Source organism: Stenella coeruleoalba (assembly GCF_951394435.1).
Source record: "Stenella coeruleoalba genome assembly, chromosome: 9".
NCBI classification, from domain to species: domain Eukaryota; kingdom Metazoa; phylum Chordata; class Mammalia; order Artiodactyla; family Delphinidae; genus Stenella; species Stenella coeruleoalba.
Window position 1 is genome coordinate 32,460,612 of NC_137155.1, and position 25,025 is coordinate 32,485,636.

At 37.7% G+C, this 25,025-nt stretch overlaps 1 long non-coding RNA gene across 1 annotated transcript in view; it reads right to left on the reverse strand.

The window, feature by feature from the left end:
* Positions 1–25,025, reverse strand: part of LOC307191783 — a 265,880-nt gene that overhangs the window by 217,989 nt on the left and 22,866 nt on the right. The gene's annotated exons all lie outside the window — the stretch shown is intronic.

Below are 25,025 nucleotides of genomic sequence, written 5' to 3' on the forward strand. Positions count from 1 at the left end.
TTTACAGACAAGCAAAAGCTAAGAGAATTCAGCACCACCAAACCAGCTTTACAACAAATGCTAAAGGAACTTCTCTAGGCAGGAAACACAAGAGAAGGAAAAGACCTACAATAACAAACCCAAAACACTGAAGAAAATGGTAATAGGAACATACATATCTATAACTACTTAAATGTAAATGGATTAAATGCTCCCACCAAAAAACATAGACTGGCTGAATGGATACAAAAACAAGACATGTATATATGCTGTCTACAAGAGATCCACTTCAGACCTAGGGACACATACAAACTGAAAGTGAGAGGATGGAAAAAGATATTCCATGCAAATGGAGATCACAAGAAAGCTGGAGTAGCAATTCTCATATCAGACAAAATAGACTTTAAAATAAAGACTATTACAAAAAACAAAGAAGGACACTACATAATGATCAAGGGATCAATCCAAGAAGAAGATGTAAATATTTATGCACCCAACATAGGAGCACCTCAATACATGAGGCAAATGCTAACAGCCATAAAAGGGGAAATCGACAGTAACACAACCATAGCAGGGGACTTTAACACCCCACTTTCACCAATGGACAGATCATCCAAAATGAAAATAAATAAGGAAACAAAAGCTTTAAATGATACATTAAACAAGATGGACTTAATTGATATTTATAGCACATTCTGGGCTTCCCTGGTGGCACAGTGGTTGAGAGTCCGCCTGCCGATGCAGGGGACACGGGTTCGTGCCCTGGTCCGGGAAGATCCCACATGCCGTGGAGCGGCTGGGCCCGTGAGCCATGGCCGCTGAGCCTGCGCTGCGCAATGGGAGAGGCCACAACAGTGAGAGGCCCGCATACCGCAAAAAAAAAAAAAAAAAAATATAGGACATTTCATCCAAAAACAACAGAATACACTTTCTTCTCAAGTACTCATGGCACATTCTCCAGGATAGATCATATCTTGGGTCACATATCAAGCCGTGGTAAATTTAAGAAAATTGAAATCATATCCAGTATCTTTTCCAACCACAATGTTATGAGACTAGATATCAATTACAGGAAAAAATCTGTAAAAAATAAAAATACATGGAGGTTAAACAATACACTACTTAATAACCAAGAGATCATTGAAGAAATCAAAAAAAATACCTAGAAAGAAATGAAAGTGAAAACACGACGACCCAAAACCTATGGGATGCAGCAAAAGCCATTCGAAGAGGGAAATTTATAGCAATACAATCCTACCTCAAGAAACAAGAAATATCTCAAATAAAAAACCTAAACTTACACCAAAAGCAATTAGAGAAAGAAGATCAAAAAACTGCCAAAGTTAGAAGAAGGAAAGAAATCATAAAGATCAAATCAGAAATAAATGAAAAAGTAATGAAGGAAACGATAGCAAATATCAATAAAACTAAAAGGTGGTTCTTTGAGAAGATAAATGAAATTGATAAACAATTAACTAGACTCATCAAAAAAAAAAAGGGAGAGGGCTTCCCTGGTGGCACAGTGGTTGAGAGTCCACCTGCCGATGCAGGGGACATGGGTTCCTGCCCCGGTCCGGGAGGATCCCACATGCCACGGAGTGGCTGGGCCCGTGAGCCATGGCCGCTGAGCCTGCGCGTCCAGAGCCTGTGCTCCACAACGGGAGGGGCCACAGCAGTGACAGGCCAGCATACTGCAAAAAAAAAAAAAAAAAAGGGAGAAGGCTCAAATCAATAGAATTAGACACAAAAAAGGAGAAGCAACAACTGACACTGCAGAAATACAAAGCATCATGAGAGATTACTACAAGCAACATTATGCCAATAAAATGGACAACCTGAAGAAATGGACAAATTCTTAGAAAAGCACAACATTCCAACACTGAAACAGGAAGAAATAGAAAATATAAACAGACCAATCACAAGCACTGGAATTCAAACTGTGATTAAAAATCTTCCAACAAACAAAAGCCCAGGACCAGATGGCTTCACAGATGAATTCTATCATATATTTAGAGAAGAGTTAACACCTATCCTTCTCAAACTCTTCCAAAATATAGCAGAGGGAGGAACACTCCCAAACTCATTCTACGAGGCCACCATCACCCTGATACCAAAACCAAACAAAGATGTCAAAACGACAGAAAACCACAGGCCAATATCACTGATGAACACAGATGCAAAAACCCTCAACAGAGTCCAACAGCACATTAAAAGGATCATACAGCATGATCAAGTGGGGTTTATCCCAAGAATGCAAAGATTCTTCAATATACACAAATCAATCAATGTTACACACCATATTAACAAAGAGAAGGAGAAAAATCATATGATCAGCTCAATAGATGCAGAAAAGCTTTTGACAGAATTCAACACCCATTTATGATAAAAACCCTATAGATAATAGGCATAGAGGGAACTTACCTCAACATAATAAAGGCCATATATGACAAACCCACAGCCAACATTCTTCTCTATGATGAAAAAACAAACCATTTCCTCTAAGATCAGGAACAAGACAAGGTTGTCCACTCTCACCACTATTATTCAACATAGTTTTAGAAGTTTTAGCCACAGAAATCAGAGAAGAAAAACAAATAAAAGGAATCCAAATCAGAAAAGAAGAAGTAAAGCTGTCACTGTTTGCAAATAAGATGATATTATACATAGAGAATCTAAAGATACTACCATAAAACTACCAGAGCTAATCAATAAATTTGGTAAAGTAGCAGGATACAAAGTTAATGCACAGAAACCTCTGGCATTCCTATACACAAATGATGAAAAACCTGAAAGAGAAATTAAGGAAACACTCCCATTTACCACTGCAATAAAAAGAATAAAATATCTACGAATAAACCTACCTAAGGAGACAAAAGACCTGTATGCAGAAAATTATAAGACACCGATGAAAGAAATTAAAGATGATACAAATAGATGGAGAGATATACCATGTTCTTGGATTGGAAGAATCAACACTGTGAAAATGACTCCACTACCCAAAGCAATCTACAGATTCAATGTAATCCCTATCAAACTACCACTGGCACTTTTCACAGAACTTGAACAAAAAATTTCACAATTTGTATGGAACCACAAAAGACCCCGAATAGTCAAAGCAATCTTGAGAAAGAAAAATAGAGCTAGAGGAATCAGGCTTCCAAACTTCAGAGTATTCTACAAAGCTACAGTAATCAAGTCAGTATGGTACTAGCACAATAACAGAAATATGGATCAATGGAACAGGATAGAAAGCCCAGAGATAAATCCACACACATATGGTCACCTTATCTTTGATAAAGGAGGCAAGACTATACAATGGAGAAAAGACAGCCTCTTCAATAAGTGGTGCTGGGAAAACTGGACAGCTACATGTAAAGGAATGAAATTAGAACACTCCCTAACACCGTACACAAAAATAAACTCAAATTGGATTAAAGACCTAAATGTAAGGCCAGACACTATCAAACTCTCAGAGGAAAACATAGGCAGAACACTCTATGACATAAATCACCGCAAGATCCGTTTTGACCCACCACCTAGAGAAATGGAAATAAAAACACAAATAAACAAATGGGACCTAATGAAACTTGAAAGCTTTTGCACAGCAAAGGAAACCATAAACAAGACGAAAAGACAACCCTCAGAATGGGAGAAAAGATTTGCAAATGAAGCAACTGACAAAGGATTAATCTCCAAAATTTACATGCAGCTCAATATCAAAGAAACAAACAACCCAATCCAAAAATGGGCAGAAGACCTAAATAGACATTTCTCCAAAGAAGATATACAGACTGCCAACAAACACATGAAAAGATGCTCAACATCACTAATCATCAGAGACATGCAAATGAAAACTACAATGAGGTATCACTTCACACTGGTCAGAATGGCCATCATCAAAAAATCTGCAAACAATAAATCCTAGAGAGAGTGTGGCGAAAAGTCAACCCTCTTGCACTGTTGGTGGGAATGTAAATTGATACAGCCCCTATGGAGAACAGTATGGAGGTTCCTTAAAAAACTAAAGATTGAACTACCATATGACTCAGCAATCCCACTACCGGGCATATACCCTGAGAAAACTATAATTCAAGAAGAGTCATGTCCCACAATGTTCACTGCAGCTCTATTTACAAGAGCCAAGACAAGGAAGCAACCTAACTGTCCATCAACAGATGAATGGATAAAGAAGATGTGGCACATATATACAATGGACTATTATTCAGCCATAAAAAGAAACGAAATTCAGTTATTTGTAGTGAGGTGGATGGACCTAGAGCCTATCATACAGAGTGAAGTAAATCAGAAAGAAAAAAACAAATACCATATGCTAACACATATATATGGAATCTACAGGAAAAAAAATGGTTCTGAAGAACCTAGGGGCAGGACAGGAATAAAGATGCAGACATCGAGAATGGACTTGAGGACATGAGGAGGGGAAAGGGTAAGCTGGGACAAAGTGAGAGAGTGGCATGGACATATATACACTACCAAATGTAAAACAGATAGCTAGTGGGAAACAGCCACATAGTACAGGGAGATCAGCTCGGTGCTTTGTGACCACCTAGAGGGGTGGGATAGGGAGGGTGGGAGGGAGAGAGACGCAAGAGGGAAGAGATATGGGAACATATGTATATGTATAACTGATTCACTTTGTTATAAAGCAGAAACTAACACACAATTGTAAAGCAATTATACTCTAATAAAGGTGTTAAAAAAAATGAAATACATTATTTTCCACACAATAATATGCATGGAAGATACTACAGAATATCCTTAAGGTTCTAGAATGTTGGTTCTCAAACTATTTGGATAGCACAGTGCAACAGTAAGAAATGTTCAAGCATGAAACTCAAATAGTCAATATTTACTTGTTTTTAAATTATATACATGTTCTATATTATCTAAATATACATCTAAAACACAAAAATTGAAAAATTTTTGTAAAAAGATAATGAAGCACACAGTATTTTAAAGTATTTTATTGGTCATTTGTATTTCTATAAAATATGATTCTCACTAAAAACATAATATTAAGTTATTAATATAATAATACACTTCAATTGTTTCACAAATTTTAGTTTAACACCTGATGACAGGATGTTAAAGCCTGCTTCTAAGTTGTTTCTTTTATTTATTTATTTTTAATTCTTATAAATATTTATTATAGATAACACTGTTAACATTTGATGCATTTCCTTCCGGTCTTTTCTCTCTGTAATTTTTTTTTTTAAACATCTTTATTGGAGTATAATTGCTTTACAATGATGTGTTAGTTTCTGCTTTGTAACAAAGTGAATCAGTTATACATATACATATGGCCCCATTTCTCTTCCCTCTTGCGTCTCCCTCCCTCCCACTGTCCCCATCCCACCCCTCTAGGTGGTCACAAAGCACTGAGCTGACCTCCCTGTGCTACGCGGCTGCTTCCCACTAGCTATCTATTTTACGTTTGGTAGTGTATATATGTCCATGCCACTCTCTCACTTTGTCCCAGCTTACCCTTCCCCCTCCCCATATCCTCAAGTCCATTCTCTAGTACGTCTGTGACTTTATTCCCATCTCACCCCTAGGTTCTTCATGACCTTTTTTTCCCTTAGATTCCATATATATGTGTTAGCATACGGTATTTGTTTTTCTCTTTCTGACTTACTTCACACTGTATGACAGGCTCTAGGTCCATCCACCTCACTACAAATAACTGAATTTCGTTTCTTTTTATGGCTGAATAATAGTCCATTGTATATATGTGCCACATCTTCTTTATCCATTCATCTGTTGATGGACAGTTAGGTTGCTTCTATGTCCTGGCTATTGTAAATAGAGCTGCAATGAACATTTTGGTACATGTCTCTTTTTGAATTATAGTTTTCTCAGGGTATATGCCCAGTAGTGGGATTGCTGGGTCGTATGGTAGTTCCATTTTTAGTTTTTTAAGGAACTTCCATACTGTTCTCCATAGGGGCTGTATCAATTTACTTTCCCACCAGCAGTGCAAGAGGGTTCCCTTTTCCCCACACTTTCTCCAGCATTTATTGTTTGTAGATTTTTTGATGACGGCCATTCTGACCAGTGTGAAGTGATACCTCATTGTAGTTTTCATTTCCATGTCTCTGATGATTAATGATGTTGAGTATTCTTTCATGTGTTTGTTGGCAGTCTGTATATCTTCTTTGGAGAAATGTCTATTTAGGTCTTCTGCCCATTTTTGGATTGGGTTGTTTGGTTTTTTTGATACTGGGCTGCATGAGCTGCTTGCAAATTTTGGAGATTAATCCTTTGTCAGTTGCTTCATTTGCAAATCTCTTCTCCCATTCTGAGGGTTGTCTTTTCATCTTGTTTATGGTTTCCTTTGCTGTGCAAAAGCTTTCAAGTTTCATTAGGTCCCATTTGTTTATTTGTGTTTTTATTTCCATTTCTCTAGGTGGTGGGTCAAAACGGATCTTGCGGTGATTTATGTCATAGAGTGTTCTGCCTATGTTTTCCTCTGAGAGTTTGATAGTGTCTGGCCTTACATTTAGGTCTTTAATCCAATTTGAGTTTATTTTTGTGTACGGTGTTAGGGAGTGTTCTAATTTCATTCCTTTACATGTAGCTGTCCAGTTTTCCCAGCACCACTTATTGAAGAGGCTGTCTTTTCTCCATTGTATAGTCTTGCCTCCTTTACAATGATAAGGTGACCATATGTGCATGGGTGTTTCTCTGGGCTTTCTATCCTGTTCCATTGACCTATATTTCTGTTTTTGTGCCAGTACCATACTGTCTTGATTACTGTAGGTTTGTAGTATAGTCTGAAGTCAGGGAGCCTGATTCCTCCAGATCTGTTTTTCTTTCTCAAGATTGCTTTGGCTATTTGGGGTCTTCTGTGTTTCCATACAAATTGTGAATTTTTTTGTTCTAGTTCTGTGAAAAATGCCAGTGGTAGTTTGATAGGGATTACATTGAATCTGTAGATTGCTTTGGGTAGTGGAGTCATTTTCACAGTGTTGATTCTTCCAATCCAAGAACATGGTATATCTCTCCATCTATTTGTATCATCTTTAATTTCTTTCATCAGTGTCTTATAATTTTCTGCATACAGGTCTTTTGTCTCCTTAGGTAGGTTTATCAGCTGTTTCCTTTAAAACGTGGTTTTTATAAGTGAAAAAGATTTCTCATAAATATATGTATTTCCCAAATGGATGAAGTGCCAACATTTGGTTGCTCTTACTAAATCATGATGCTCATTTTGCAATGCCACCCAAAAATTTTACGGTTTTTGGTGAAATTCAGCTAATAAATTTCCAGTTGTTGCAAACTAATCACAAATGTATTCAAACACACAAAACCTAAGTTGGAAGATTTTTAAATGGATTTTTAAAAATTTTCTAAGTTCTTACATGCCAAAATAATCATTTTTTAGGTACCGAACACATCATTTTATGCAATACCATATGACAGTAGAAACATTTCCCACTATTTTGTTTTAAAATACTCCTTTTTGAGGCCTTCCCTGGCAGTCCAGTGGTTAAGGCTCCACATTTCCACTGCAGGGGGTTCGGGTTCAATCCCTGGTCAGGCAACTAAGAGCCCACGTGCCTCACAGCATGGCCAAAAAAAAACCCAACTCCTTTTTAAGAAAAGAAAGGAATTTTCTCACTAATTATGAAAACTGTCTCTGTTTTGTTGGTACAGAGTAAATGTGTTAAGTGGGTATATGTTAATTTTCTATTAGGTTGGAGTCTACTCATAGTTACTTATCACAGAAAGGTTAGCAAACTTGGAACCTTGTATTTTGTAAAAGAAATATGCACTATTCATCTTTAAATTTGACAGCTCCTCCACGTGTTTTATCTCAAAATAACCACTGAACTTCTGTAAGGCATAAGAGATGCCCATGGTCACTTCCCACCTCAGTACTAAACATTATGAGGATTCTATTATTTAGGATAGTACACTATAATCCATATATCTGCTTAGGAGGGACACACAAACGGCAATATTCCGAGAAAACTGAAAGACAACAGCAACTTCTCCCTGCATTAGAAGTTCCCCTGTATTCGAAGAAAAGCATGCCCTCTGAATCACGACTACCCAATATACAGGGTATAGTTAAGCTTAATTTCTTTATAATTTTGTAGACTAGGGAAATATATAAAGAAAAATTCTAAAATTTTCTGCATACTTAGAAATAAGTAACTTTCTTGAGCAACCCCTGGGTGTTCTTCAGAGTAATGGTTCCAAGCAGTGACTCTGAAAGTACTACCTGCAATTTGAATTATTGCAGGATCTTGTCAAAATAGCAAATCTCTAGGCCTCATCCAAACCTACTAGGTCAGAAACTCTGTGGAAAATGCCACATAATACATACATAATGCTATGTATTAGCATTAGTAACAAGCAGGTTGTTTTAGTTACTTGTTGCTGTATAACCAGTCATCCCAAAACATAGTGGCTTAAAATAATTATTTTTTTCTTACAATTCTGTGGATTGGCAGGACTTGTGATCCACATGGTATCAGATTTCATTTATACAACTGCATTCATCTGGGAACTGTACCAGCCTGAATTATCCTCAGAGGTCTCATGCAGTATGGTGCTGACCAAGGATGGGGCACCCCAGTCCTCCTCTTTCCCATGGTCCCTCATGGTATCTCTCTTTCCCATGGTCCCTCATCATTCACTAGGCTAGCCTGAGCTTCCTGACATGGTAGCTGGTTTCTAAGACCATGGAAGCACAAATCTCTTAAGGGCTTGCTCCAGAACTTAGACTCTTCTGCTGCATTCTATTAGTCAATGCAAGTCACATGGCCTGCCCAGATTCAGGTGGAAGGGCAAGAAGATTCCACCTTTTTTTTTTTTTTTTGCGGTACGCGGGCCTGTCACTGCTGTGGCCTCTCCCATTGTGAAGCACAGGCTCCAGACACGCAGGCTCAGCAGCCATGGCTCACGGGCCCAGCTGCTCCACGGCATGTGGGATCTTCCCGGAGCAGGGCACGAACCCATGTCCCCTGCATCGGCCGGCGGACTCTCAACCACTGTGCCACCAGGGAAGCCCCAAGACTCCACCTTTTGATGGAAGGAGCAGTATGCATGTATAGAGATAGGAAGAACTGTTGGTGGCCACCACTGGAGACAAACTCTTACACAGATGATCTCACAGTTAAAATTTGAGAGCAGCTCTTATAAGGTGATAAATCTAGCCGAGACTGTTAGATTCAAAGTAAGAGCAGTTTTCAGCATTCATAATAAGTTGTTACATAACTTTTGCATCAAACTAACCGTTACTGATAAGAGTAAAAACCCTATATCAAAAAATATATACACGTATATATATATCAAAATATATATCAAAAATATATATACGTAATATAAAATATTCTTCTTTTCCATGATGCTAAATTATATGGTAATAATTAGTTTTTTAACCATTCTTTCCTAAGACATTGGTCTTATCCTTGCAAACAAATAAATTGTAAATAAATAGACTAAAATTTATTAATGAAAGAAAAAACAAACTATTTCAATGCCATTGTTTTACCTTAACCAAACCAGCCATATGTATTGGTAAATCTGTCAGCTGTCCTCAGTGCAAAACCCTACCATTTATGGCCAAATAGCAGCTGAAATTCTACCATGAGAGGGTTAAACTCACTGGTGGTTTTTTCAGAGGGAGGCCATGCTGGCACTGGATAAGAACAGAAAGCAACAGAGATGGTCCTCCAAATCACCAAGGGTTAACCCAGTTTCCAAGTACAGGAGATACTTGGTTTCAAAGATTTCATTCAAAGTTTCCATTAGAGATCTTGAGACCCATGGCTTGTAGAGATGTGTCGTTTTCCTAAATCGTGAATTTGAATCACATAATTATATAAAGGAGTATTAAAGATTGAGCCTGTATTATCAAAAAGACAAGAAATAACAAGAATTGGAGAGAATGTGGAGAAAAAGGGGACCGTCATACACTGTTGGTAGAAACGTAAATTGGTACAACTACGATGGAAAACAATATGGAGATTCCTCAAAAAATTAAGAATAGAACTACCATACGATCCAGCTATTCCACTTCTGTGTATTTATCCGAAGAATATAAAAACACTAATTAAAAAAGATTTATGCACCCCTATGTTCACTGCAGCATTATTTACAATAGCCAAGTTATGGAAACAACCTAAGTGAAGACATGATATACAATACAATGGAATATTACTCAGCCGTAAAAAGATGAAATATTGCCATTTGCAATGATATGGATAGACCTTGGGGGTACTATGCTAAGTGAAATAAGTCAGAGAAAGAAAGACAAATACCCATGATTTCACTCATATGTGGAATGTTTAAAAATAATAAATGAACAAACAAAACAAAATAAAAACAAACACAAATATACAGAGAACAGATTGGTAGTCATCAAAGGAAAGAGGGGCTGACAGAGGGCGAAATAGATAAAGGAGGTCAACTGTTGTGACGGATGGAAACTAGACTTCGGTGGTGAGCACGCTGTAGTACATACAGAAGTTGAACTATAATGTTGTATACATAAAACTTATACAGCAACGTTACCTCAACTTAAAAAAAAAAAAAAAGACTGAGCCTGGCTGATTGTCCAGAATCTGCTCTCAGTTAGGATTTGTTGTCCTCTACTTGTCATGAATGAATTTTCTAGGAAGAAATTATATGCTTCAAGTCAGATGTCAAAAACTAAAGACCCATAGGCCAGATACAACGACATGTATTTAGTTTGGTCTAAACTTTTTTTTAGAACTAGAATTAGTGGCAACTTTACATTAAAAAAGAAAAACATAGCACTTCAAAAATTTTTTAAAACATCATGAGAACTTGCAATACTGGACTCACATTTCTGCATGGCAACACAAGACTGGAGCTGATTATAGCCCACCCCCTACAGATAGGGCATGTGCATTCCAGCTTGCCATTGTCCCTACTGCTCCCTATGAACTTACTCTAGAATGCTTCCTTCATTTACATTATCTACCTGACCTTTGGAAGTAATTTAGTTTTTTACCCCCATAGTGGTTTTTAAAAATTCAGGGATTTTAAAGTGACTAGAAGATGTCATTTGTAAAGACTTTTGAATATAAAAGATCTACTCTATTTAAGACCAGACTTTTCTGATATACATCCTAATACATATTTAATATACAATACATGTAGTACAAATTGAAACTTTTTCTTTGTTCTTGTCACAAAAAAAAATAGCTAATTTCACTTATTTAGAGTAATAGACTTTTTAGGGAAAAAATCAAGCTAATAACCCCTTTTTATGTAGTATCATTTTTTTCCAGTTGAAGAGATGAAAGGGGAAAAAAATACCCTGAAATTATGCAAAGGGCAAAAAGAGAGAAATGCAACATATGTGGAGTTTTTTCTATAAAACAACCAACCTACTTACAGGTCATTATCGTTATAAAATCTAAAAAAATAACCCAGGAATTTGTCCACTTCTGTGATAGTTAACTTAAATATCTGGGTGCCCAAATATTTGGTTAAACATTATTTGGAGGTGTCTGTGAGAGCGTCTTTGGATGAGATAAGAATTTAATTTGGTAGACTGAGTAAAGCAGATTGCCCTTCCTAATCCAATCCATTTAAGTCCTGAACAGAACAAAAGGTGGATTAAGAGAGAATTTGCTCTCTCTGCCTGATTATCTTCAAACTGGGACATTGGAGTTTTCTCCCCATGCCTTCAGACTCAGACTTGGACTAGAACTTACACCACTGGCTCTCCTGGTTCTCAGGCCTTTGGACTCAGACTGGAATTATACCATCCGCTCTCCTGGGCCTCCAGCTTGCTGACTACAGATCCTGGGGCAGATCCTGGAACTTCTCAGCCTCCATAACTGTGTGAGCCTATTCCTTATAATTTTAGGTGTGTGTGTGTATATACATACATATATATACATACAAACATATATGCATATGATCTCCTTTGGTTCTCTTTCTCTGGAAAACCCTAATACAACTTAATATTTAATATCACCCCTACTGGCATTAATATGACTTCTGTGCTTACCAGAATTGTCTTTCTAACATAAAATTAACTTTTTAATCTAAAGGATAGTAATAGCAGAAAAAGCACTCAAATTGGAGTAATCAGAAGACCCGGATTCAAATCTCAGCTCTACCAGTTACTGTCGGCAAGACCTGGCAAATCAATTTACCTCCACGGATCTTCTTTATTAGTGGCAGGGCACAGCTAGGGACTCAATATTTAACGTCCAACTAATTCTTATGTTTTAAGATTTTATAATTTATTGTTCTAAATAGAAACTTTCTCCCAGTCTCACTTGTGTGTGAATCTCCAAACCACAGGTTTCACTGACACCTTTGAGGAACTGAATGCAGTTACTGATCTCTTCTGATGTCCTCAAAGAGAGCTCTCTCTGTAAGTTAGTGTTTGTATTAGAAAGAGGCATTGTATTTTAAAGATACAGCACAAAGCACTGGCATTAGCATAGAATAACATTAAACTCTAGTACAAGATTTGAAAAGCCTAGTCGGGGTAGAGGTTCCAGTGACTCTTAGCTAGAATAACCAGCTTGATAGGACTGAAGAGTCATTTGGCTACACGTGATTTTTACACATCTGTCAACTAAATAAGAGCTCCAGATGAAAAATCTGGCACCTAGAAACATTATGAGAATTTGTGAGTCCCCCTGGAGAATTCTGGGTCCATAAACCAATGAATAGATTACTATGACACATAGAGTATTTTCATCTGTGACAGATATAATCTTGCTCTGGTATTCTCTGTGTCATGTTGTAGAAAACTATACTCACTGTCCTCAGACCAGCTTTAGAAAATGTTGAAAGATGAGCGACAACATTAAACATGGAAGCCCATTTGTGAAGACCTAAATCCCCAATCTTTTAATACCACTAACTTCGATCTTTGAGTTACTCCACTGACTCCAGCCCTAATGTAAGTACTTTACATTTCAAATCATTTCAACAGTTAAGATCTCATTCATCCTTCCAAAAAATCTGTGACATAGTAAGTGTTACTAGGAAGAAAACCAAGATTCACTGATTTTGTGACTTACCTAAAGGCCCACAGATGATAAAGATGCTTCTATCCAAATCCAGGTATTCTTTCACCAAGTAATAAAATGTTTTTAATCCATAAAATGAGAATATAGCAACTCAAGTTTTGGATTTCATTTATCCATTCAGAAAATATGTTATTTATAAGTTGGATGGACCAAAACATGGGTATATAAAAAGAGGATTTATGTGTCTCTAGAAGACAAAGATTACAAGGGAAATATGTAATGTTCTTTGGAAATTACATTAGTATCAAGTGCTGCAGAAGCACCCCTAAATGTGGCAGTACCAGCAAAACTGCACCACGGGCTTTGGGAACACTTCTTAGGGAATTTTTTGAGGTCTCTCTAAAAATTGTCAAGGAATTACTTACAAGATAACAATAACATATACAAGTGCCTGAAATGCTATCACATATTTTCTTATCTATTTTTGGACACAGATCTATATGGATATATTATGTTAGCCTTTTGGAAAGCACGGTGTATAAGTCTAAGGTTTAATGAAAACAGACTGATGCCTCTCCTTTTTATCGATATTTGAATTAACGAGGTGTTTGAAATGTTGTCTACCTTCTACCGTGTCCAAACCCTGGGTCAGTGACCTGCCTTGAAAGCCAAGCTCCCTGGGTCTGTGACCAAAGAGAGAAACCTGTCTCCCTGGATGAGATCAAACTGCCACCAGATACAGCCTCTCTCAAACCCCACACTGCTCAGTAGCTCTATCTACCACTCCTGTGTTCTCTTCACAGCATTTTGTAGCTGTGGTTTTGATCATCATAGAGAAATATTAGAGCTGGCAACTACAACATTCATGACCTAGGAGAAGGTTAGAGCTGGGTGGAGAGAGTTAGCTTCTCAGTGTCTAGAGAACCCTGATTTCATTGTGCAGGGGAGTGTTTAACTGAACGGTGACATCTTTTTAGAAAGTCTCTGGAAGTGTGCTTAGTGCTCCTTGAAGATGGGTAAAAACTCTGTAAAAGTTTGAATATTCTGTAGGAGCAAATTACTACCATTTTAGAGTAGAAAATTTACATTTTTCAAGAGGAATTTTCTATGGATTTTATATTCTTTCTTGGAAATGCTTCCACAAAGAGATAATGTACGGAAGACCCATTTTTTCAAGTTTAAGTTTTTAAGTTAAATAACAATTGAAAATAAAATCTTCCCATTGGGAATATTGGGATCTTGATTTTAGTCCTTTTGCCAACTTAACAATTATTGATACAGCTTAGCAATGACATACAGCTAAGAGCGAAGTGCTTATGGTGTTACCCTCATCTCCTCGCCTCCCTCCCACTAAAGAGCAAGATAACATGTTTCCCAAGCTAATGGTCCCAATATGGGACTGATTTTTTTTTCACTTTTTATTTTTCAATAATTATAGAACCACAGGAAGTTACAAATATAATATAGCCAGGTTCCATGTACTGTTGACCCATTTTCCCTCAAAGGTAACATCCTACATAACTATGATAAATATCAAAACCAGAAAACTGACACTGGTACAATAAACAACCTTGTTCAGATTTTACCAGTTTTGATATGCAGTCTCACGTGTGTGAGATTTTATACCATTGTACCACATGCAGATTTACATAACTACCACACAGTCAAGGTACAGAACTGTTTCATCACCACAAGGATCCCAAGTGGTACCTTTTATAATCACACCCATGTTTCTCCCTCCCAGGCACTGTCCCTAACCCCTAACAACAACTAAATCTATTTTCCATCTCTATAATTTTGTTATTTTGATAATATTATATAAATAATTACTTCAGTACATAACCTTTTGTTTGTAAATTTTTTCATTCAACATAATTATCATGAAGCCCCCCCCCAAGTTATGCATGTATTTCAATAGTTGATTTCTTTTTGTTACTGAGTAATTTTCCATGGTATGGATGCAACACAGTTTTGTTTTGTTTTGTTTAACATCTTTACTGGAGTATAATTGCTTTACACTGTTCTGTTGGTTTCAGCTGCATAACAAAGTGAATCAACTATATGTGTATATATATATCCCCATACCCCCTCCCTCTTGTGTCCCCCTCCCACCCTCCCTATCCCACCCCTCACAGTTTGTTTAATCAGTCATTCATCCATAGAAAGATATATGGGTCATTTCCAGTTTTTGGCTATTACTGTTGCTAGGAACAGTCACATAGATATTTTAATACGGACATAAGTTTTCTTTTCTCTGGGATAAATGCCCAGGAGTGTCATTTCTGGGTTGCATGGTAAGAGAATGTTTACATTTCTAAGTAACTGCCAAAACATATCCCAGGGTGACTGAACTGCGTTTCATTCCCACTGGCAATGCATGAGTGATTCAGTTTATCAGCATCCTTCCCAGTATTTGGTGTTATCAATTTTTTTTTATTTTAGCCATTATGATTCCGACTGGATTGTTTCCTTTTTTTTACTGTTGAGTTTTGAGAGTTCTTTATGAGATATATGGTTTACAAATGTTTCCTTTCAGCCTGTAGCTTGCCTGTTCATCCTCTTAAAAGGATCATTCCTTGAGCAAAAGATTTTGAGGAAGCCCAATTTATTAATTTTTTTCTTATATGAGTTGTGCTTTTGATGCCGTGTCTAAGAACACTTCATCTAGTGCTAGGTCCTAAAGATTTTCTCCTACGTTTTCTTCTAAATGCTTACACATATACCATACCCTACGTACTAACACTTATCCAAATTCATATCCCATGTACTTAGGGTCTCAGCAGAAACAAATGATACACTTGAACAGATAATTGGAAAAAAGTTTAATAAAGTGATCATTTATGGGTATAGAAGGAGAAAAGAAAAATCAACAAGGGTGAAGCACCCAGAAAGTAGCAACAGTGGGACACTGTTACCACCCCTAGTCCTAATGAGGCAAGAGGGAAAGCAGGTACTAGGACCCAGAAGGAGCAGCTGTAGCTCAGAAAGTCCCCACAGCAGGAGCTGCGGCCTGCCTGTCAACCCAGCAGGGCGGGAGTTAGGAGAATACATACCTTAACTTCACTTTCTTCCCTCCTACCTGCTGTCACTAGAGGCCAAAGAAGCTAGTTCATGTAGTCCATAAAGGGCATGGTATCAAGACAAGTTGGATTTTAGAAAAGGTATCAGAATTCCTACATTTAGGTTCTTAAGGTACAAACATAAATAAAAGCAAGCAAGAGGCAGAAAGAAAGGAGAAATCAGAAATTCCAATCAATTTGTTAGACTCTTCGGATTACATCAATGCTGCATGTATTCACTGCATTTAAAATAAAGTATAAGTGACATAAGAAATGCTTACTCCAAAAGCAAAGCAAGAACTGCAAGCTTCACTGAAGCTATTTACTATCAACTGTTTTTCTTTTCTCCAAAAGCAAGCAACTCTCAGCAAGGTTGAGTAATGGCATTGCTTTCCCCAGCCTACAGGCACTTTCTGGACTGTCAGGCAGTAATTAACTTGAGTGGGGGTGGGGGAATAGGCAGAGGTTGCTAGGAAGGAAAGTGAGCCAGTGGATGGCAGATGGTTATCATCTAGGCATTTTGTCCATGTGGAGGGAGATCCTTGCCAAGAGACAAGGGGGTGTTAGAAAACAAGCAGCAGGATAGTCCTGAAAATTACAACCAATGGAGGAGGGCGTAACTGTGCCCACTGCAAGGTCTTAAGGTCATTTGGGGACACAGAGTTCCAGATCTAAGAGCAGCCTATAAGACTCTCCGTCCTGATCAGGAGAGGGGTCTGCAGAACCCTGTGCTGGGCTGGTGACCACTGCACCACCAACACTACACACCCACACCCTGGGCCCCACCTTGACCTGAAGGGGGATCTGAGGCTGTTTACTTTATACCTCTTTTAGTTTACATTGGTCTGGAAAATGGAGAGCTTGAGCAAATCAAATGTGACAGCTGAGAAAAGCAAGAATGGGGCACTGGATAAGAATTTGTTTTATTCATTTATTAAATACTTATTTATCAGGTTCCTACTAAGTGCCACGTACTGGTTTGGGTACTAGGGATACAGTGTTAAGTAAGTAAGGTCCAGCTTCCATGGAGCTTACATTCTAGTAGGGAATGCCATCAAAGAAAAAAAAAAAGATAACAGAGAAAATTTCCAGAGTGACAAATGCTATGAAGAAAATAAAACAGAGTAACTTGATCATAACTGGGGGTGAGAGATGGGAGGACTGCCATGCAAAAGACCTTTCTGAGAAGATGATTCGAGTTGAGATGGGATGAGCTACTGATGGGATGAGTTACTGATGGGATGGAGTGAGTTCCGCAGGGGAAAATCTGGGAGAAATGCAAACAGCTGATGCAAAGTAGCTGCAGCAGGCACAATCTTGCTCCATTTAAGAAATAGAAAGAAGGTGGTTAGGCTGGAGCAGAGTGAGCCGAGACGAAATCATACAAGATGAAATGAGAAAGGTAGGAGGCTGATACCAGATCTTACCAGCAGAAGGGCTGGAAGTGCTCCTAGCTCCATCTCAAACCTCAGCTGCAACACTCAGCCTAGCTGCTGATCAAGTGCAACCCACTGATAATAATGTCCTGTAGCTTCTGACAATTATCACAACCAAGTTGATTAATTTGTAGTCAAGAGCCACCTGAACCAAGACCCTCATGCCCTATTACCCTTAAGCTACTCAGTATAAAAAGATAGTGCAGACCATTGAGGGTGAGTCGACACAGGTTTGCTACAAGACCGCTCGAGATTTGCCAGGCACTCGTGTCGATCATGTTCCCTCTATGTTCACCCACTGGAGCCTGTCCCATTTCATAATTACAGGGGCTCTACTTCAAAATTTGCCTCCATCCTAACCATCTATCCAGAACCGGGATTCAATAAGAATATACTCTGAATGCTGCTCTTAAGAAACTTTACCTTAAGACTTAGCTTTTGCTGGGAACTTCTCCCACTGTGATTGAAGGGTATGAAACTCACTAGCTGTGGACAGCAGATGTGCTGGCATCATGTTGTCACGTTAATCCCCTCTCAAGGTATTCATTCCAGGGAGACACAGGGACACAGAACTACCTGATGCACCACTTCGAGAGTTCTCTGGTGGTGGTTTTTTGACCAGGCTTCCCGAGGACAGCACAAAAGCAGACTAGAAAGGAAGAACTATGTCTTCCTTGACCGCCTTCACTGCTTAATGTAGTCACAAGACTATCACAACCATAGAGGTGTTTCTCAAATACCTACTCTTCTAATTGGCTAAAAAATCGCGGAGAGTTCTGGTTCCACATAAAAGGAATTTGGAAGTTACCACTTGGTGCTAACAACATGTAAAAAGCTGAAGAGACTGAAAATTCAACAATTCTTCTTGGATCCATAAGAGAGAGGAGGACACAGGTCAAACTGCCACCCCCAAGATTGGAGACACAGACTGGCAAATACAGACAGTCACGGCGTCCTGGAGCGGAGACTCACAAGCAGAAACCGCGGTGGGAAGCAGTGCTGGGGGAGGAAAGCCTGAACTGTTAATTAATGAACTGCTGGAAGCTCAGTATGGAAAAGTCTGAGATTTTAAAACTTCAGGGGGCACTCAGAAGCAGAATTCCCACAACATTGTGACTTACCTTCACGAGCTCCACCAGGTTTCCAAAGTAAATAACGGAGAAAAGTCCCCTCATGCTTCTGACAGGAGAAGGGGAAAAGCAACCATTTTTAAATACGTGCCTGCGCTCAGGAAAAACTAGTTAACCAGCCCCTAAAGTGTTGGAGTATTATCAGAGCCTTACTGACCTGGGGGAAGAAAAATACACAACTCCAGCCCGCTCTAGCTATACTGTCCCACTTAAGGGGACAGAAAAAAAAAAAAAAAACAACTGAGAAACTCTTGTAAAGTTCACAGTACAGAGGCACAAGCTCACTAAAAGACTAAGACCTAAAAAAAAACCAAAAAGACTAAGACCTAATCACAGGATTATAGAATCCTTCCTCTCCCCCAATACCTCATCACCACATTACTAAATACTTATTTATTGCAGTTCCTTTTACCTGATACATATGTCTGGCTATCAAGAAAAAATTACATGGCATACCAAAAGGCAAAAAACACAATTTGAAGAGACACAGCAAGCACCCTAACCAGACACGGCAGGGATATCAGACTGGGAATTTAAAACAACTGTGATTAATAAACTAAGGACTCTAATGGGTAAAGAAGACAGCATGCAAGGACAGGCAAAGGAAGCAGAAAAAGGGAAATCTTAAGAAAGATCCTATCTTTCTTAATCTTAAGAAAGATCCTAGAGAAAAAAACAAACAAACTGTGTAACAGAAGTGAAGAATACCTTTGATGGGCTTATTAGTAGACTGGATATGGCTGAATGGCTGAGGAAGAAATCTCTGAGCTAGAGGATATATCAATAGAGTCCTCAAAAACTGAAGCAAAGAGAACAAAAACTGAAAGAAAAAAAGAACAGAATATCCAAGGACTGTGGGACAACTACAAAAGGTGTAACGTATGTGAAATGGGATTATCAGAAGAGAGAAAAAGAACAAAGAAATATTTGAGAATATAACTGAGAATTTCCCCAAATTAACATCAAATACCATACCACAGCTCCAAGAAGCTCAGAGAACACCAAGCAGGATAAGTTCCCAAAAAAACTACACCTAGTCATATCATTTTCAAACTACAGAAAATCAAAGATAAAGTCATGAAAGAAGCCAGACTCTTATCAGTAGAGGAACAAAGATAAGAATTACATCCAACTTCTCAGAAACCATGTAAGGAAGAAGAAAGTGGAGTGAAATACTTGATGTGTTAAGAGAAAAAATCACCAACCCAGAATTCTGCACCCTGTAAAATTACCTTCAAAAGTGAAACGAAATAAAGATTTTCTCAGACAAAAAAAAAATTGAAGTAATTTGTTGCCAACAGACCTGCCTTTCAAGAAATGTTAAAAGAAGTTCTTTAGAGAGAAGGAAAATAATATGTCAAAAACTTGCATCTACATAAAGAAAGGGAGAGCATCAAAGAAAGAACAAGTAAAGGTAAAATTAAAACTTTTCTTATTCTTTATTGATCTAACAGATAACAATATGTTCACAAAAACAATACCAACAACGTACTTGATTATGTGTGCTTATGTATATATCCACATGCAAAATATTTAATCTGGACAGACCTTATACCCTTCACAATAATTAACTCAACATGGATCACAGACCTAAAAATATAAACTCCTATACTACAAATAGATATAAAACTATAAAACTCTTAGAAGGTAACACAGGAGAAAACCTAGATGACTGTTTAGATACAATACCAAAAGTATGATCCATGAAAGAAACAATTAATAAGCTGACCTCATTAAAATTAAAAACTTCTCCTGTGGAAGTTAATGTCCAGAGAATGAAAAGATAAGTCACAGAGTGGGAGAAAACTTTTGCAAAAAACAACTGATAAAGGACAGTTACCCAAATATATATAGAACTTTTAAAACTCCACAATAAGAAAACAAACAACCCAGTTAAAAAATGGCCAAAGACCTTGGCAAACACCTAACCAAAGAAGATATACAGGTGGCAAATAAGCATATGAAAAAATGTTCCACATGATATGTCATCAGGGAAATACAAATTAAAACAACAGTAAGATACTACTACATTCTTATTAAAATGGCCAAATCCAGAAAACTAACAACACCAAATGTTGGTGAGGATGTGGAGCAACAGGAACTCTCATTCATTGCTGGTGGAAATACAAAATGGTATAGCTACTTTGGAAGACTGTTTGGTACTTGTTTATAAGACTAGACGTACTCTTATGATATAATCCAGCAATTGTGCTCCTTGGTATTTACCCAAATAAATTGAAAACTCATGTCCTCACAAAAACCTACACATGAATGTTTATAGCATCTTTATTCATAATTGCCAAAACTTGGAAGCAACCCAGATATCCTTTAATAGGTGAACGGATGCATAAACTATGGTACATCTAGATAATGGAATATTATTCAGCACTGAAAAAAATGAGCTATCAAGCCATGAAAAGTCATGGAAAAATCTTAAATGCATATTACGAAGTGAAAGAAACCAGTCTGAAAAGGCTACATACTGTCTGATTCCAACTATATGACATTCTTGAAAAGGCAAAACTATGGAGACAGTAAAAAGTTCAGTGATTTCCAGGAGTTGGAAGGGAGAGGGAGATGAATAGTTGGAACACAGAGGATTTTTAAGCAGTGAAAATATTCCATATGATACCATAATGATGTATACATATCATTAAAATTTGTCCAAACCCATAGATTGTACAATGCCAAGAGTGGATTGTAACATAAACTATGGACTTTGGGTAATTACAATGTGTTAATGTAAGTTCATCAGTTGTAACAAACATGCCACTTTGGTGGGGGATATTGATAATGAAGGAGGCTATGAATGTGGTGAGCAGGAGGTATACGAGAAGTCTCTGTACCTTCCTCTCAATTTTGCTGTGAACCTTAAAAAAAAGTTCTAAAAAATAAAGTCTTAATTCTTTAAAAAATCTAGGAAAAACAGTAATGTTATATAGACACACATGTCCATTGGTATTATGGTCCCAAATAAAGAAATTTTCTGTGGATTCCTACAGTTGTCAGCTATTAGTGGAATTCCTCCCATCTCTGCCCCAAAGCTCCACTGTTACTGAAGGATTGTGTTTAAGAGTTACCTCTTTGCTGCTGTCTCAATGCTTTTGTAGGACATTAAAATATCGTAAGTATTTATGAATTGGCTTCCATTAAAGTATTTGGCACTATTCTTTAAGCAAATTTCTCCTGTTGTTTAAAAAAAAAATAGCGTTCTCACCTCTACAATCAGCAATTATACATATTTATAATTTTGAATATTTCTGCCAATCTGCGATCTAAATTATAAGCACTAGAAATAGGCTCATGAGAGAAAATTACGTGATTAGTAACGAGTCTAATAATATTTTTTAAAATTCAAAACTACAGTAATCTCTAGCACTGAATATTTGCTACATGTTCATGGAAATAAAAAGACCTATACAATCTAATATAATCAAAATACACTTCAAGATTAAAATCTTCATTTAAATGATCCATGTTGCCTGACCTTCCTTCATGAAAGTTCAAGGCTTTTTGTGGAAAAGCCTTTCTTAGAACGCCCCAAATTGAATAGCCACAATTGAATGGCAATTTTCTACCTTCCACTAGGAGTCAGGTTGGCCTGCCTTTTTCAGATGTCATCAGTTTATCTGGCTAAAACTCATGCCTCTCCTGATTGCCCCTTCCTACACCATGAAAATGTCAAATCAAAGCCACTTTTCAAGGAAATGTCCTTCTTGGGAGAGGTTGGCCCGGTCCCTTCCCTCCTGATGTGCAGGACCATCACTTCTCAGGAAGAAAGATAGAAAGGGATATGAGAGGGAAAAAGAAATTCCTTGACCAAGGCCTATAAGTAGACAGGAAAATTTTCTCTTTTCTTAGTAATTCAGAGATCCTGACTGGCATCACCTCCCAGGACTCCAAATGCTTCCTTTCTTGTTATAATCCTCTTAAGTTCTTTTTTTCCATTCCCCCTGTTATTCTGTCAGTGTTTCTCACTCATTCTCTGCTGGGCTTGGTGCCCCTCCTCCACCCTGCAAGCCTCACCCAGGGACAGGGAAAGAGGCCTGGGAGGCTTTCAAGTTTATGACCCATTATAGGTGAATGCTGGGAGGTGTTGGCAGGGCTGCGGAACTAATCAGTTTTCTTAACACTAAGGACAGTACGGGTAGGGTTTGTAGATGGCTAAATGTCACAGCTTATTTTAATTGTAAGAAATAAAGAAAATCAGTTTTATGAATCATTGATCGGTGCTTTGAATGACAACAAAAACAAATCCCCAAAATCACCCACCAGAGCAGACCAATTAAGAAATGGGAAAAAAAAAACTCAAAAGAAAATTCTTCGCTTAGTGAACAAAACTAAAGGTAAGGTAAATCAGTGCTACTGCAGAAAGTTTAAATGAAACAAAGAGACATGCTCCATGTTCAGATGAGCCTCATGAAACCTACACCAAGATTCCATATTCAGAGTTAATCACAAAACCACAGAATTTGGATTAAGCTACTGTGAAAGGTAAAATACAAAGAAACAGGATAGAGAAATTTTAATCAGGAACAAAGATTACCATAATCCCCAAATGGGCTTACTTTTGAAAGAAGAGACATTTGTAGAGGACAAACATTCTTAAAACAATAGGAGTGGTGTATAAAATTAACCCAAGTAAGATCTAGGCTACTGTTTCCGTGACTAAGGAGAGGTACTTTCTAAAAGCAACACATTTTTCCATAACTTTATCTACTCATCTGTTCAGCTTGGTCCAACTTTTCTAAGATTAGAATGTGAGTTTTTGGAAGCAAGTGTTTCTTCATGCTTCAAGTCTTCTAATATGCAGGGATTACCTAATTAACAAAAACTTAAGTTATTCACTCTCTTAATACTCTCTTATATTCTTGGACACTCTAAAGGTATGATTGTTACTGTAAAGTTCCTCTTCCATTCGTTTTTCCTAGAGATTGAGAGAAAATTCCACATAAAGAGTGCAAAAATGAAAATCACAGGCAATTATAAGAAGTAATTATTGTTCGACAACAATCACATCATTCAACAATGATAATAGAGCATATTATAAGAAAAAATGAATTGGTTATTTTAAAAATAAATGGCTTTTTTTTCCTTTTCCCAAGAAGAGGCAAAATGTTTACAGGTTTCTTCTCACTCACTAGAACAGGCACACAGCCACAGGACAAACAAGCTCCTTTTGTTGGGAGATCTGTCTATGGAATTGTTTCTTCTCCAAAGGGTTTCTTCTCCAAAGAACATTCTAAACAATTATGAGAATCTTGGATGAAAAAGATAGTACCACAGTAAACAAAAGTAAATTTTAAAGAAGATTTTTCTGAAAGAGTAAGACCAAATTGTAAGAAATAAACATAATTTTGGGAAACTAGTGTATTAACAATATAGGAAATTTTATGAGTTCAGTACAGGAAGGTAAAACTGCATAAATATATAGATTATGATAATGAAAGCAAAGGGTTTAGCTATATTATTCATTTCTGTGACAAAGTCTGTTATATTTATCATCATATTTTAGTCACCTTTGCAGAGCACATGGAACTCTCCAGGATAGACTGGAAAAGTGAACTGGAAAGGTCAAGAACAAAATGTCTGTATATGGAGTTCAACTCTTTCTTAAGCCAATTCACATAATATCCTATAAGGAATATAACACTTTCACTTGTGTGATAATAATACTATAATAATAACAATCTTGCATTGGTACTAGGCTTCACACTTTCCAAAGTGCTTTTATATTCATTATAGTTTATTGATATCCCCAAGTAGTAAGTATTTATCTTTGGCCCCTGAGGAAAAATGTATTCTTCATCCAGAACATTCCTGGGCGGGCTTCCCTGGTGGCGCAGTGGTTGGGAGTCCGCCTGCCGATGCAGGGGACGCGGGTTCGTGCCCCGGTCCGGGAGGATCCCACATGCCGCGGAGCGGCTGGGCCTGTAGGCCATGGCCGCTGAGCCTGTGCGTCCGGAGCCTGTGCTCCGCAGTGGGAGAGGCCACAACAGTGAGAGGCCCACGTACCACAAAAAAAAAAAAAAAAAGATTCCTGGGCTATCTGGCTTTGCTTGAGAAAACTCGGCCCACATCAGTGAGTACTTTACTCCCAAGCATGAGTTTTGTTCTCCACATAGCATGATAAAATAGCAAACCAATGGACTATGAAAGCAGGTTTGAGTTGCTACGAATGAGTGAAAGAAAAAGTTTATTGAAATAACAAATTATTTATCTTGGAGATATAATTCTGCAAATCAACAAAATAATATATTTGGGGAAACTGCTAGCAATCTACCAAAATCTGTTTTCCTTCTATTTCTGGGCATATGACTATGGAGCTAGACATTTCCCAGCATCCCTTGTGGTTAGGTGTAGCCTCACAATGTGAGGAGAAAGATAAATGCCACTTGGCCTGAGCCTTAGGACACTGGGCATGTT